The sequence below is a fragment of the Rattus rattus genome, chromosome 13, assembly GCF_011064425.1.
Source record: "Rattus rattus isolate New Zealand chromosome 13, Rrattus_CSIRO_v1, whole genome shotgun sequence".
Classification (NCBI taxonomy): domain Eukaryota; kingdom Metazoa; phylum Chordata; class Mammalia; order Rodentia; family Muridae; genus Rattus; species Rattus rattus.
The window spans coordinates 71,943,186-71,957,070 of NC_046166.1; positions in this window are offsets into that span (position 1 = coordinate 71,943,186).

Consider the following 13,885-nt stretch of genomic DNA (forward strand, 5'->3'; position numbering starts at 1 on the left):
AACATTCCTCATGCCTCAGTCTCATAAAAGCCAGCTGTGGTTTTCTGTAATGGTCTCTGTCTGCTGCGAAGAGAAGTGTCCTTAGTGAGAAGTGAAGACTATATTTACCTGTGGGTGTGAGGACAGATGCAGTTATAGACCATGCAATGGCTTTGTCCTTTTACCATGAAGTGACAGAACATATCCAAGCCGAGACCAGGAGGTCCACTGTCACCTCACACAGCCTATTGTGTCCACAGATACTGGTTACAAGCCCCAGAAGGATAGAGAGGCAGCCTGCTATGGTGGCATTCAGTCCTGCCCCTAAAGGCATGATCGGCCATCTGAGAAGCCTGTGGCCTTCCAGTACAGCGTAAGTAAAGTTACTCACAGGGTGAGCATGGAAGGAAGCTTGCACACAATCAGCATGCCCACAATAACCAGGCCTCACACCAGTGACAGGACAGTGCTGCAGACTAACCATGGTGACAATCCTTCAGTCCCAGAACTCAGGAGGCAGGGGGATTGAGAATTTGAGGCCAGCCTGGGTTACATAAGGAGATACTGTCTCAAAAAATAAAGGTAAAGGGGAAAGTGAGGTGGAGAAAGACATCCAGTCCCTCTAGACCAAGGGAGAGCATGAATGTCACTCCCAATCAGGGACAGTGGGCACACAGACACAGAGACAGGATGTCCCTCCCCTCTCAGCAGCACTTGCCATTGGCTGTGTGTCTCTATAACTTCAGGCAAAGAGAGGACTACAGCTTAAAAAGTCCTAGGCAGGGGGTTGGGGATTTAGCTCAGTGGTAGAGCGCTTGCCTAGGAAGCGCAAGGCCCTGGGTTCGGTCCCCAGCTCCGAAAAAAAGAACCAAAAAAAAAAAAAAAGTTCTAGGCAAGGCTCGTCCAAATGGAATATCTGCTTGTGGACTGGGATGAGTTGAGGGGTTTTCTTATTATTCTCATGCAAAAGCAAAGACATGTTTCTCAACACATGTATAAAATACACGTTGAAAGTAAGAAAGACTAGAGGCAGAGATAATCTTTGGGTGGTTTTCTCCCTCTCATCCTGGGATAGTCTAGGGCCTCACACACGCTAAGCAAACACTGCACCTCTTAACCACACGCTCCAGCCCTTGGGTGATCTTTATTATTAATTTTTCTACTTGTCTAATTTTAAAATTTATCACAATGAGCTCATAAAGAAAAATAAATTGTTGAAATTAAATGAGTGATTCTTATCTGGGAAACAAAAGGACGTTAATGGAAAATTACCAGCATCTAGAAACCATACAAAGCCACGCCTGGCAGAAATGAGATGCTGCCTCCCTCTGGCAGAGACAGCAGGCCACCCAGGCACAGCACAGTCCTCAGAGCCTCGGCACCTGCAGCTCTGCTGGATCAGGGATGGACTTGGCAGTCTCCAGCAGCTCTTCCCAGCTGGTCCAGCTCATTGTGCAAGAGCCTTCCAGCCCTCTCACGGGCTTTCTCTAATCCTCCTGGCATCCTAGGGGGGTCGGGTTGGCTACATACATCCTTCTTTCTTGCTACCATTTTATCAATGAGTTTAGAAAGCCTGGAATCTGTGCCTTTTTAAAACTACTGTGTGCCTATTTATTTATTTATTTATTTATTTATTTATTTATTTATTTATGTGAGTACACTGTTGCTGTCCTCAGACACACCAGAAGAGGGCATCAGATCCCATTACAGATGGCTGTGAGCCACCATGTGGTTGCTGGGAATTGAACTGCTAGAAGAGCAGTCGGTGCTCTTAACTGCCGAGCTCTCTCTCTAGCCCTGCATGCCTCTTTCTAAATATCTGCTGTGGGGGACCATTTGTCCAATCGTCTCACCTTGGATAGCCTGATTCATCACATGTGCCCACATGCCATTCTTCCCAATGTGACAAGGAGACTGCTATCTATTAATGGGCATGCACTCATGCACACACATACACATACACATACACACCATATACACACACATATACACATACATACACATATACATATACACACATGCACACACACACACATGACAAGGAGACTGCTACCTAGTAATGTGCACATGCACATACACACACACACACACAGCCTTGACAGGCTCAGAGCCTTGGCTCTAATCCTGGTTGCTCACACATTGTCATTCACGATGCCTTTTCACCCAAGAAACTTCTAGGCAACGCCAGATATGCAGTTGTATAAAATGTGTGCACAAGTGCATGCACACAGTTGTATAAAAGGCACACAAGTCAAACAGGCACTGGTAGTATGTCAGAAGAAACTTAAATTAGTCCCTTCATGTACATGTAATTTAGCCGTTTATTGAAGAGGAAAGCAAATTTGCATAGTGATAGATTAATGTCTGTCTGTTTGCCCAACACAATCCAGTCCAAGGATAAACTAACTTGATGAGAATCACAGGTTGAGGAACTAGAAAATGCTGTCTTTATTTCTCGTAACTAAACATGTTTGTACAGAAGCAGAAGAGTGCAAACATTCAGCAAAAACACAGCATGCAGTCATCTTGAATGTGGCCTGAGCTGCTGCAAGCAACATTTGCAGCAGGGTGGTGTCACAGAAGAACACGTGTGTGTGTGTGTGTGTGTGTGTGTGTGTGTGTGTGTGTGTGTGTGATGTGTTCAGAACCCAAGCAGCAGTGAGGTTCCAGGATGCAACACAGGTGTGCAGCACAGGTGTGCAGCACAGGTGTGCAACACAGGTGACCAACACAGGTGTGTGCTATCAGGAACGCCTCAGATCCATCACATATTTGGTCTGAGAAATATTTTTTGGTACTTTCACATATAAAAACCCTTACTATTGCCAAATGTTTGGTGACTCCTCATTCAGTTACTATATGAGGGTCATGACTCACAACAGAAGGAGCTTTCCTCTAGCCCGGGGTTGAGCCAAGCACAGAGTGTACCTTACAATGGGGCACTAAGTGCTATGTGTAGTGTGAAGAACCACTGTGAAGGCAGAACACACATGGAAGGTCACTCACACATGGAACTGTCATGAGCCTAGTACCACAACACACATGGAAGGCAGTTCACACATAGAACTGTCAAGAGCTGATTACCACAATACACATGGAACTTTCATGAGCTGAATACCACAACACACATGGAAGGCAGTTCACACAAGGAACTGTCATGAACCAAGTGCCACCACACACATGGAAGGCAGTTCACACATGGAACTGTCATGAGCTGAGTACCACAATACACATGGAAGGCAGTTCACACAGGGAACTGTCATGAACTGAGTACCACAACACACATGGAAGGCAAACATTCCTCTGGTTCCTTCCCCAATGAAGTCCCAAGAAAATGGATTCTGGCTGGCAAATTCTCAGCAATAACCAACCCAGCTACCTTTCCCTCCTCAAATTCCAAGGAATAGTTTCAGTGTTGGTGAGTAGGCTAGATTAATACATTGAATCCAGGCTGTTTGATAAGAAAGGGAATCCTGATTTCAAAGATATCAACATATCGAAGTTTGTATTAGGACCCATGGTGGCCAGCAGTTCCAACAGCCACCATTTAAGTACCAAGTACTACCTGTGGCTCTGACTCATTTACTCATTGTCTGGGCAGCTAGCTCCAGGGACCTAATGACCCTATCATGTGTCTCCACATCCATGAAGGGATGGGCACTCAAGGGCTGTACTCTGCCTCACTTCTGCATCTCCTTACTGAGCAACAGTGTCCGGCCACTTGTGAAGTTCAACAAATGCCATTTGAGGACCAAATGCCACAGGGAGAATGGAGAAGCTGTGAGTTAGATGAATAAACTGGGAAGAATGTAAGGTCCAGTGAAGATGCAGTCCAGGAATCATGGGTTACTTGTCCTTGGATCTGAGAGGTGGAAGCTTCCATGATAACCTAAATTCACAACCTACTGTTCTGGTGCCCTCCTGGCCCAGTGGGTGATGACCCAGGCTCCATGTTCTCAGATGGAGACCTTATAGCACATTACAGCACCCAGGACCTAGGATTCTCCACACAGACTGATAAGGACCCCTTTCTAGAGCTGTCCTGGGTATCTCCTGGGTTTATTTCAGCTGCCTATGAAGAAGACATGACTAAGATTCATATTGCAAAAATGGAGAACAGTGTAGGACTGGCTTGAGGGTCAAAGCCCTACATGGAGGTTCTGGAAGGCAAGACAGACACTTAGACCAGGCTATGACAAGAGACAAAATCTTCCCTGTCAGCTTGTTTCAGGGGCTTGGGGCATTGGTGCTCACTCACTGGCCCCATGTGAGCTGTGCATGTGTTGACAACTGTCATGTGCTTCATGGTGTTGCTGGGCAAGGTATTGCCATGACAATGCACATGTGTGGGGTTAAACAAGTCAGGGGCTCAGAGAAAATAACTTGTTTTCTTAACACAAGGTCCCAGGAATGAGAAAAGAGGTGATTCCAGATAATGAACAAAGCCCAAAAGAAGGAAGAAGGCCATACTTTCATGCAGAGGTAATGGCTGCTTTGAGAGAAAATGACCAAGGGGGAAGAGATAACCACACTGTAAGACATAGACCCAAGGAGGAAATTACATCTAATATCAACAGTGCTAAGTGTTGCCCGTTGTAGGTGCTGAAAGGTTTTCTCTAAGTTAAGTCTTTTCCCCATAAACAGAGATTTCAAACTCTCTGCTATAAACCAAGAATGACAGCCAAGATACTTAGAACTCAACTTCCATTGTTTTTAAGCAAAATAGCTGGAAAGGTGGTTCATATTCTACACATTTCAGTGAGTAAACAACACAGAACAATGAGTGCATCCCAGAATTTACCTTGTCTCAGGTGTCATAAGTCACTAGAGAGGTCCGAAAGCATGCAGAATTCATGTGGAGGTCACTTGCAAACAGCACACCAGGCAGGGCCAGGGACTCAGTATCCATAGACTTTGGCATCTCCATGGGGCCTGGAACCCATTCCATAAGTGCCACACCCCATTAGAGCCAGTGTTGGTTTTCTAGAACCAACAGACTGTAATACAATGACTTGTGCAATCTTTAAAGATACAGCAACACTGAGGGGGAAAATGATGATAATTCCAACCATTGCCCCTAGAAATGAGTATGGACATGAGGCATTAAACCACCATCACAGGGAACCTCAAGGACGATACATAATAATTAGTCTCCATATTGAAATTCAGGGCAGAGCCATACTTGTGGACACACACCTGTAATCCCAGCACTTGGGCTGGAGAGGATCTCAGTGAGCTCAAAGCCAAACTGGTCTACACAGGGTGTTTCAAACCAGACAAGCAAGTAAGCACATGCACAAATGCACACATATACACACACACATGCAAACACACACGTGCACACATGCACACATACATCGTGTGCACACACTTGCACACATATGACACACACTTTGCACACACATGCACATGCACAGACATGTGCATGCACAGATGCACATACAGAACACATCAGTTGTCTCTAAAATGATTGAAAACACCCTTTGGACTGAATACTTCCTCCCAGGGGCCAAGATTTTTGATGGAACCATTGTATTCCCAAAAATATCACTTTTAACTTTCAAAAAGAAATCATATGCTAAGCATTGATCCAATACCTCCCATAGATACAGGAGTCACTCTTTCCTGCTTTCTAGATAAGTCCTGATTTAGAACACTTGCAACAAGCTCTGTGGAGCAAAACCAGAACTGTGATAAAGCCTTCCCTTCTGCATCTGGCCTCTGGGTAAGCTCTGTCCCTCAGAAGCAGCTGCAGAAAGCTCCAGCCATTGAGCAAACCAGGTGACCTCTATGGGTCTATGCTGGCCAGGATGGCGGCTCATAAGGGCTGATTTCCATCAAGGGGGCAGGGCAGTGGGAGTGGGGAATAGTGGTGGCCTGGAATCTCCAAGTGGTGACAGGTTTTGTTAGATCTTTGAACTTTTGGAATCCAATTTGCATACCACAGTGGAAAGGCATTTACCCTAGGCCTGAAGCTTCAGAATAGAGAGGTCAGGTGGGTCAGGATCAGAGGGTAAACAGTGGAACTTCACAGCTTTCACGGGGGAATAAAAGGTCTGCAACCACCAACATCACTGTCCTTGCTAGTGCGAAAGCTCGCCCCAGCTTCCACATCAATGCCAAAGTCGCCTACAGCCTTCCAGCAGCCTAGTCCTTCCACAGTAAGCACATACTGGTAGACTGAGGAGGAGCAAGGGTTGGGTCGGGAGGGGATGGGAAGACAGATGCCACTGTGTCCACACTGACCTTAGTATAAAGTTACCACACTCTAGCCTCACTCTCCAAAGTCGGGCTAAACCAGGGGACCCTTACCTGTCAGAAATAGCAAAGTGACCTAGGCAAGTATATGTCCCCTTTACAAATGTTAGTAGTAAAGCTACTATATGCCCAAAGATCATAGAACAGGGCCCCCCATGGAAGGCACCACCACTTCGGTCCCAGAGCATGAGGTAGAAGCCTGTCAGAGACAATGTACCCTGACTGGCTGCAGACCCTGAGTGTCGGGGAAAGTAAAGCTCTAGCCAGGTACAAGTGCGACCTCTTCACTCAGGATCATGGTGGGTACAGAGGCCGGAACCCATCAAGTTCTTGCACTGGATCACCTAGGACACCTAGCACCCTGCCTGTCAGCGTGCACCCCGACTTCCACGTTCTCAAGCCCTCCTTGTCTGCGGTGGGATAGAATCTTTCCCGTGGAACAGCCCACCCAGCGGCACCCGCTGCGGGCCGTACTGGAGGGGCTTCCTCACAGCGCAGGGGCTTCCTCACAGTACACGTGAGGGGCAGACTGGAGCAAGGACACCAGACTGGGCTGAACTGACTCAGTAGGAGGGGACCTGCAATCACGTTAAAATTTAAATTCGCTAACAATGACTGGAGTGGCAGCTCAGAGGTAACCACTTGCTTAGAATGTGCGAAGCCCTGGTGGCATTCCATCCCAGCACCAGAGGTTTTAGCAGAAATTTTAGTAGCAACAAGACCGTACCCATCTTGCTGGAAGATTCACTTCCCACTGGGAAGCCATCTTTAAAGTCTCATCTGAAGGACCTTCGGATAGAGTAGTCCTCTCTCCTGAGGATCCTGGGGGCGGGGCAGAGCTGTGCCCAGGGTATGTGAAGGTCCGTCGCAGAGCATGCTGCGGACCCTTTCGCCAAAGGATGGTCTGCCTCTGAGGAATGTATCAAGGGACACTTGGACATCCAGAAGTGGACAGGAGACTGGGGGTGTGGCTCCGTGGTGAAGGCTGCCAAACATGAGCAAAACCCTGGCTTCCATCTTAGCACTAGGGGCTCGGGGGAGGAAAGAAAAGAAATCGCCAAGTCTTCAAGACAGAAGAGTGCGCACAGCTGCTTTTCTCTTCTTAGGAACTAGAGAAAGGCTTGGGCTTCCGGCCAGGGACCTCCAAATCACGTGATCTTTCCCAGACACTGCCACTGTGGCTCCAGGGCTGCCTGCCTGGCCTCTGCCATGGCACTCAGCTGTCCCCATCAGACAGAAATTGCCCTGAACCCCCTCTGTGTGGAAACACGCAGGCTTCAGATGAGAGCCGGCCCACGCACACCAGAGTCAAGATGACGAAATCACAATGTCCAGGTGGAGACTAAGTAACAGTTTTCCCTAACTAAAAACTGTTTTCCGCTGTTCCACAGGGAAACCGCTCCATGAACTTTCCTCCCTAGTTTCCATTACAACACACTGAAAGGTAATTCTGACAATTAGCAATCTTGCCTTTCACATTACAAGAATAAAAAGCTCCGTGCTTGTGGCTCTGCCAGCAGGAGAAGGAACTGGGAGGGGGAGGGGGACGTTGACAAAGTGCAGAATGAAAGCCAAAAGAATTCTGGGTTTTCTCCCCCAAAATGAACTCGAGATTAAATTCAAAATCAGACCGCTTGAAGGGGATCCTGGCCATGGCGGTGAAAAGCCCGGAATAACAAGAGCAGCAGGATAAAACGCATACAATTAGAACCTTTATTTCTGAAAGACTTTGATGAAAGTAATATTTGCTAAGATTTGAAAACACAGAGGTGTGTTAAGTACGGTATAAAAACAACCTTGTGTTAGCTAATTGGATAATGACACATGTTACCAAACTGTCAGCTTCCACTGTGTGCCTTTAAAAGTTCCGTTTATCAAGCGTGCAATTTCATTGTTCAAATACCCAAACCACACAGAAGTGCTCGATAGCCAGTGTGAACCCAGCACACCTCCCTTATGCAGCTGGGAACACGCAAGCCCTCCTGCTCTCAACTCCCGGGGTGGGGTGGAGGCAGGCTCACCCCTCGATGATCCAGCTCTGGTGGAAACCGTCAAAGTTTCTTGTCTTAAAACTGCACAGCCATAGATAGCATGGCTCTCTCATCAATGTCTCCCAATTTTTAATTCAAGGATGGAGTTTGAAGAGACCTTAGGCTGAACCAGAAAGAAAAAATAAAAATCACTCCTGGTTCCTCGGAAGCCTCAGGAAAAGGTGACGCAGGGTGAGACCTGAAGCAGCAGCTATGAAATCGCCAACCTTTACCCACCTGTGCTCGCTCGGCAGCTTGGGCAGACTCCGTCTGTCCCCGCTGCCCCCCCCCATCCTACCTCAAGCTGAGTTCTTTTACTCTTTCTTATTTGTCCACCGAACCTAATTCAAAGCCAAAAATTTAAACAGCAACCAAAAAGTACTTTCAAAGTGGCAGTGTCTGTGGAATGGCTGCCCTTTCTGAGGCTGTGAGCCTCGGACGGCTACACACTCATTTATACTTCAAACACCATGGACCCAGTAACAGAAAACGACCTCAAAAGATAGCTCCCCTTTATCTGCCTGCCCGGCCCTGGTGCTGGGTCTAGGAACACCATGTCTGTTTCCACGATCCGACCTACAGACAAGGGTGTCACACATGTCTACAATCACCAAAGCACAACTTTCTGCCAACTTGAGAATCCAAGTCTGGGTGGCCCACATCCTGCATTGAGAGAGACATCTTCAGCGAAGTAAAAGCTCCCCACAGAGAACTCCCACATTGGGTCCAGCAAACACGGGTCTCATAGGGAAACCATCTGCTCCCAACACCGTGGGTCTCTAAGGATCGTCAGATCTAGGCTGTGAGAGCAAACACCTCCAGGGGCCAGAAGACACAACCTTGGAGTCCCCTCAGGAGGGTCTGTCTCATCCAGAGCAACCCCACAGCACAACAGCCTTGACCCACCTCTGATCTGGGCTCACAGCTACACACATGTTCCCCTTCGGTGACCCATGTCTGCCCCCCACCCTCAACTCCCAGAGAGGACTTAGCTAAAGATTCATAGCAAGTTGACCCTCAGCAGTCGCACACCCACATCAGGGCCGGCCGAGCCCTAGAATATCTTCTCAAGACTCCAGAGGAACCAGTCACCTTACCTGGTGCCAGCCCGCGTCTGCCTGTGGACTCCTCCATCCCTGTCAACGCAGAGCTGCTCCCTCAGAAAGCAGGTTGCCAACTACAGCCAACGGCAGCCTTCGCAGTGACGAGCGCAGCTTGGGGCCATCCACAATTAACCCAAATGCTGTGTGGTCACAGCGAATCAGCCACCGGAACCCGGCACATGCACAGAGAGCCAAGGAGGCTTTCAGAGGGACCCGGAGGTGCCGTCCCCAAATGCTACACTTCTTCTTCAAGATCGTTCCAGCCAGCCCCTTCTGCTATTTTTACTGTACCATAATGCACTAGGTCTGGCTTTTACCCTATTGAAAGAACATGAATATATTATTATCCACACAAAAGAGCAGGTTATTGTTTATGAATTACCAGCCTTCCCAGCAACAAAGGCTATTTTCATAAGAAAACTCAATTTCATTTTAGCTCCAATTTGATTACCAGCTGAAGAAAGGAGGCTCTGCTCTCAACCCTCAAAGGGTTTTTATTCATACCATTGAATGGGCTTTATTGCTTCCCTTTCAAAACTGACGTAGAAAGCTTTTAGAGTAAAACATTGACAAAAAATTATTGCGCTGCTATTTCATGCAATAACAGAGCTGAAGAGGGCAGTGATTTCTCAGCCATCCTTCACCGTACTTCAGAATGGTGCGGGCTGGAATTAATGACAGGGAAGGGAGAGGAGGCACGCTAAGGTCTCACAATGCGCGTCAAATCTAAATGATCACTATACATTGAAAAGCCCCCAAAACGCCCAGGCTGACTGATTCACGGCTTTCACCAGGAAGACAGGCTTGAAGAGTTTATTGCACCACAATTTGCTCAGAATTATCATAAAAATGAATGTGGAGGCTGAATGTCACCCAGCACGCTCCAAAAACACACACCCGGGGGACAAAGTTCACACAGGAATTACCGCCGCGCCTGCAGGCTGCCGGGGGTCGGGGTGCAGGATGGGTCGGGGCGCTGAGTGGCAGTTATCTGGCTTCCCTCAGCCAGGCTCACCCAGGGCACGGAAGAGAACATTCCTGCCCTACCTAGCGTTCCCATTTACTGAAGCTTAAAGTAAAAAGAAAAGAAAAAAAAAAGCTACAGCCGCGGCCAGCGGTCCAGCCCAGAATGTAACCGGTGCCCGGTGCCCGCACCAGGGCTGCAAGGCTGGGTGCCGGGGAAAGAGCTCTTGGCTTGTTTGTTTTCCTCCCGCAAGGGAGAAGGAAGTTTGTGGGGACTCGAGTGCTCCCTGGAACAGTCCAGGGGCAAATGTTTAAATAATATGGATAGTCATTGTTAAAATGGCTCGCACCACATGCGCGTACGTCTCCTTTCATTAAAACCGGAGCAATAACAGCTAAGCTCACGGGGTTGCCAAAGAAACCTGCACTTGATATTATGGAAATAGAGCCTATGGTAAAATGACTCGATGCTGGGGCCGACAGCCGGCCTGTTCCAGCGTGTCAGGCAAGATCAGACTGTCTTGGTCCAGCGGGGGCTGACAACATCTCCACTCCCACCGGCGAAGTGTGATCTTCACTGATTCCTGCTAATGTTATTTATTGTTTGTTTGTTTTTTTTTTTTAAGAAATAAAGCTCATCAAAGCAAAGATAAAGGTGCCCTGGTTCTAAAACTTAAAGTAACTGAGCTGGTTCTCTGTTAAGAGACTGTCCTCTACTGTCTTCAAACGAACCTAGCCAGCCCTTTCCCGAAGCCCCAGCAGATAGGATAAGTTGCCTCAGATGGCCTTGAACTCAAACCTGACAACTGCCTCAATAGTCCACCCATCACTCAAGACTTCCTTTGGGGCATCAGTTACCAGAGTAGCTCATGTGGTGTGGGAGCCAGTGTGTTCCTCGATCCACACTATGTGTCTTCTTTGATCCACAATGGGTGTGCTCCTTGAACCACACTGAATCTTCAGACATCTCTGAAGTCACTGTCAGTGACTTCCCTTCCCAGCTTTGAAATGGCCACTGGTCATGGCCACCAACCTGGCCTCAGCAGTGTCAAGGCTCAAGTTTGGAAATCACTGTAACTGTTTAAGCACAAGAATGTGGTGCTATGCCTGGGAGACTAGGATGTGGAGGTGGGGGAGAAGGGAGAGCAGCCTGCATGGAGCATCCACGCACTTCAAGCATGCAGTGTTCGTCACCGGTGTGATGGTACAGGCCATGTGGCTAAAGTAAAACGGACTTGGTTGGCTTTGTACACACAGCCTGCTCCAGGGCGGAAAGGGCAGAGTCTGTAGCAGAACCACCGAAGACCATCATCACTAACTCAGCAAACCCCAGGCATTAGTCCCAGGAGAAAAATATCTGGTCGTGTTTTTGACAACCGACTAAATCCAAGACCTTGGCTTGTTTCTCTTAGATGGTTTGGTTTCCTTCACAGAAAAACCACAACCGCAAGCTCTCAAACCAAACTGAACAAAGTTCACCTCACGCATGTATTCTCCACTGGGCCACCATGGCCTTCCTGAGTATGGGACGCCAGACTGCACGGTCACAGCAAGCTGCAGGGAGCAGAGGCTTCTTCCCGCTCTGCTAGAACAGCTTGCCGGACGCTACTCCTATTCTTCACTACTCCAAGCAAACCCTACAAGAGGCCTCAGGGGCGTGATATTGATTCAGGGGTTAGAGATTAATTTTGGCAAGTGAGGGAGCTCACAAATACAGAAGCCATGAATTCTGAGGACAACCTGTTTTCTGCTTACAGCTGTTCGCTGTGGCATCTAGAGTAGTGCTCTGGGGTGAACTATGGCCCAACTTCACGTGTTAGAACCCAGAGCCCAGTGCGATGTCTTTAGAGACAGCCTTTGGGAGTCATCGGGGTTAGATGTGGTCATAACAGTGGGTTCTCATTCAATAGGATTGTGGTCTCGAGGAAAGGAAGAGACTAAGTCCGTCCTCTAAGGACACAGTGAGAAGGTGGCCATCACAGACCAGGATGAGTTCTTTCCCGGAAAGTCTGGAAATCACTATGGCTGTTTAAGCACAAGAGTGTGGTGCTATGACTGGGAGACCAGGATGCGGAGGGAGGGGAGAGGGTAGAATAGAGGTTCATGCCCCTCACCAGTGACCACCAAACCCTTAATGCCTGTCAGTTCATCACCAAGGACAGCACAGGAGCTGGACAGAGCTGGACAGAGCATGCAGCACCGTGGACTCTGAGATATTAGCATGAAATCTGGGGAAAAGTCTGAGTTCCAAGAGAAGCTGAAGGGAACTGGTTCTGAGGAAGGAAAAACACAAGTTCCCAGGCAGGTCTTGTCCCTGCCTAGGAGAGAGAGGAGCACAGGAAATATGGCCGCAGGGACACTGGCCAGGAAGTGGGCTACTTCTCTAGATGTGGCCTTGGATCCCAACTTCACGATCACTGGGAGGACGTCAGAGAAACAGATCCCAAATCCTGCATCGGTGAGATGGGAAACCTGTTTAGGGCCTAGGAATTTGCTTTCCTAACCTACTACCCCTCAGAACCCCCAAAAGTGCAAGTATCCTTAGCTGTAAATCTTAACTTGGATAATACATATGGCAGACAGGGAGTGCACTCCTGGGTCAATCCGTATATATGCAAAAGTGTCGGAACAAGATCCAAGAATGGACTCTTGAGACAGGAACTGAGTGCTTGAGAAAAAACTCCAAGAAACCAAGACAAGAGTCTTGTGACCTCAGTTTCCTCAAAACCGCAGAATTGTTCTTGGACCATGCTCTCAAGCCCCTCCCAGGTGTATCGGATAGGAGCGAGTTCTCTGGAGTTACTCATTACACCTGGTAATTATTTGTTTACACACTTCTGTGGAGAAACGTGGTTTTGTCAGGTGTGGTTTGTCCTCATATGCACTACTGAGGAGATCTTTCTTAACCATCAGGGTATAAATTGTCTGAATGCTCTGAATAAAGCTGGCTAGTGCATGAGACTTTAGTCCTCCTCATTTCTAGGCTCCACTCTCCCAAGTCCAGAGAGTAGACTCTAGAGTAGTAAATACACAATAGAGAGGAAATTTCCAAGCTGTCATGGTTTCCAAAAAGCTAGTGAACTCAGCTACGTTCATGCTGGTGACCCTCAGGGGCCTCTTCAGAACCTTTCTCTCTCTCTCTCTCTCTCTCTCTCTCTCTCTCTCTCTCTCTCTCTCTCTCTCTCTCTGTTCCTCTCTCTCTCTATGTCTCTCTACGTATCTCTGTCTCTGTCTTTCTGTCTGTGTCTCTCTCTGTGTCTGTCTGTGTCTCTTTCTATCTCTCTTTCTCTTCTGTCACACTCACGCACACACACAGGGCTAGGGACACCTGTAGTGCTTTTAGAACCCCAGACTGTGCAGCTTGCAAGTCAGAGCAGGCTAAGAGTGCTAGCATATGCCTTTGACATGCTGTACCTAGGAGGCAGAGATCTTCATGAGTTCCAGGCTAGCCTAGTTTACACGGCAAATTTCACGTTACACAGTGAGTCCCTGTCTAGATAGATAGATAGACAGATACATAGATAGATAGATAGATAGATAGATAGATAGATA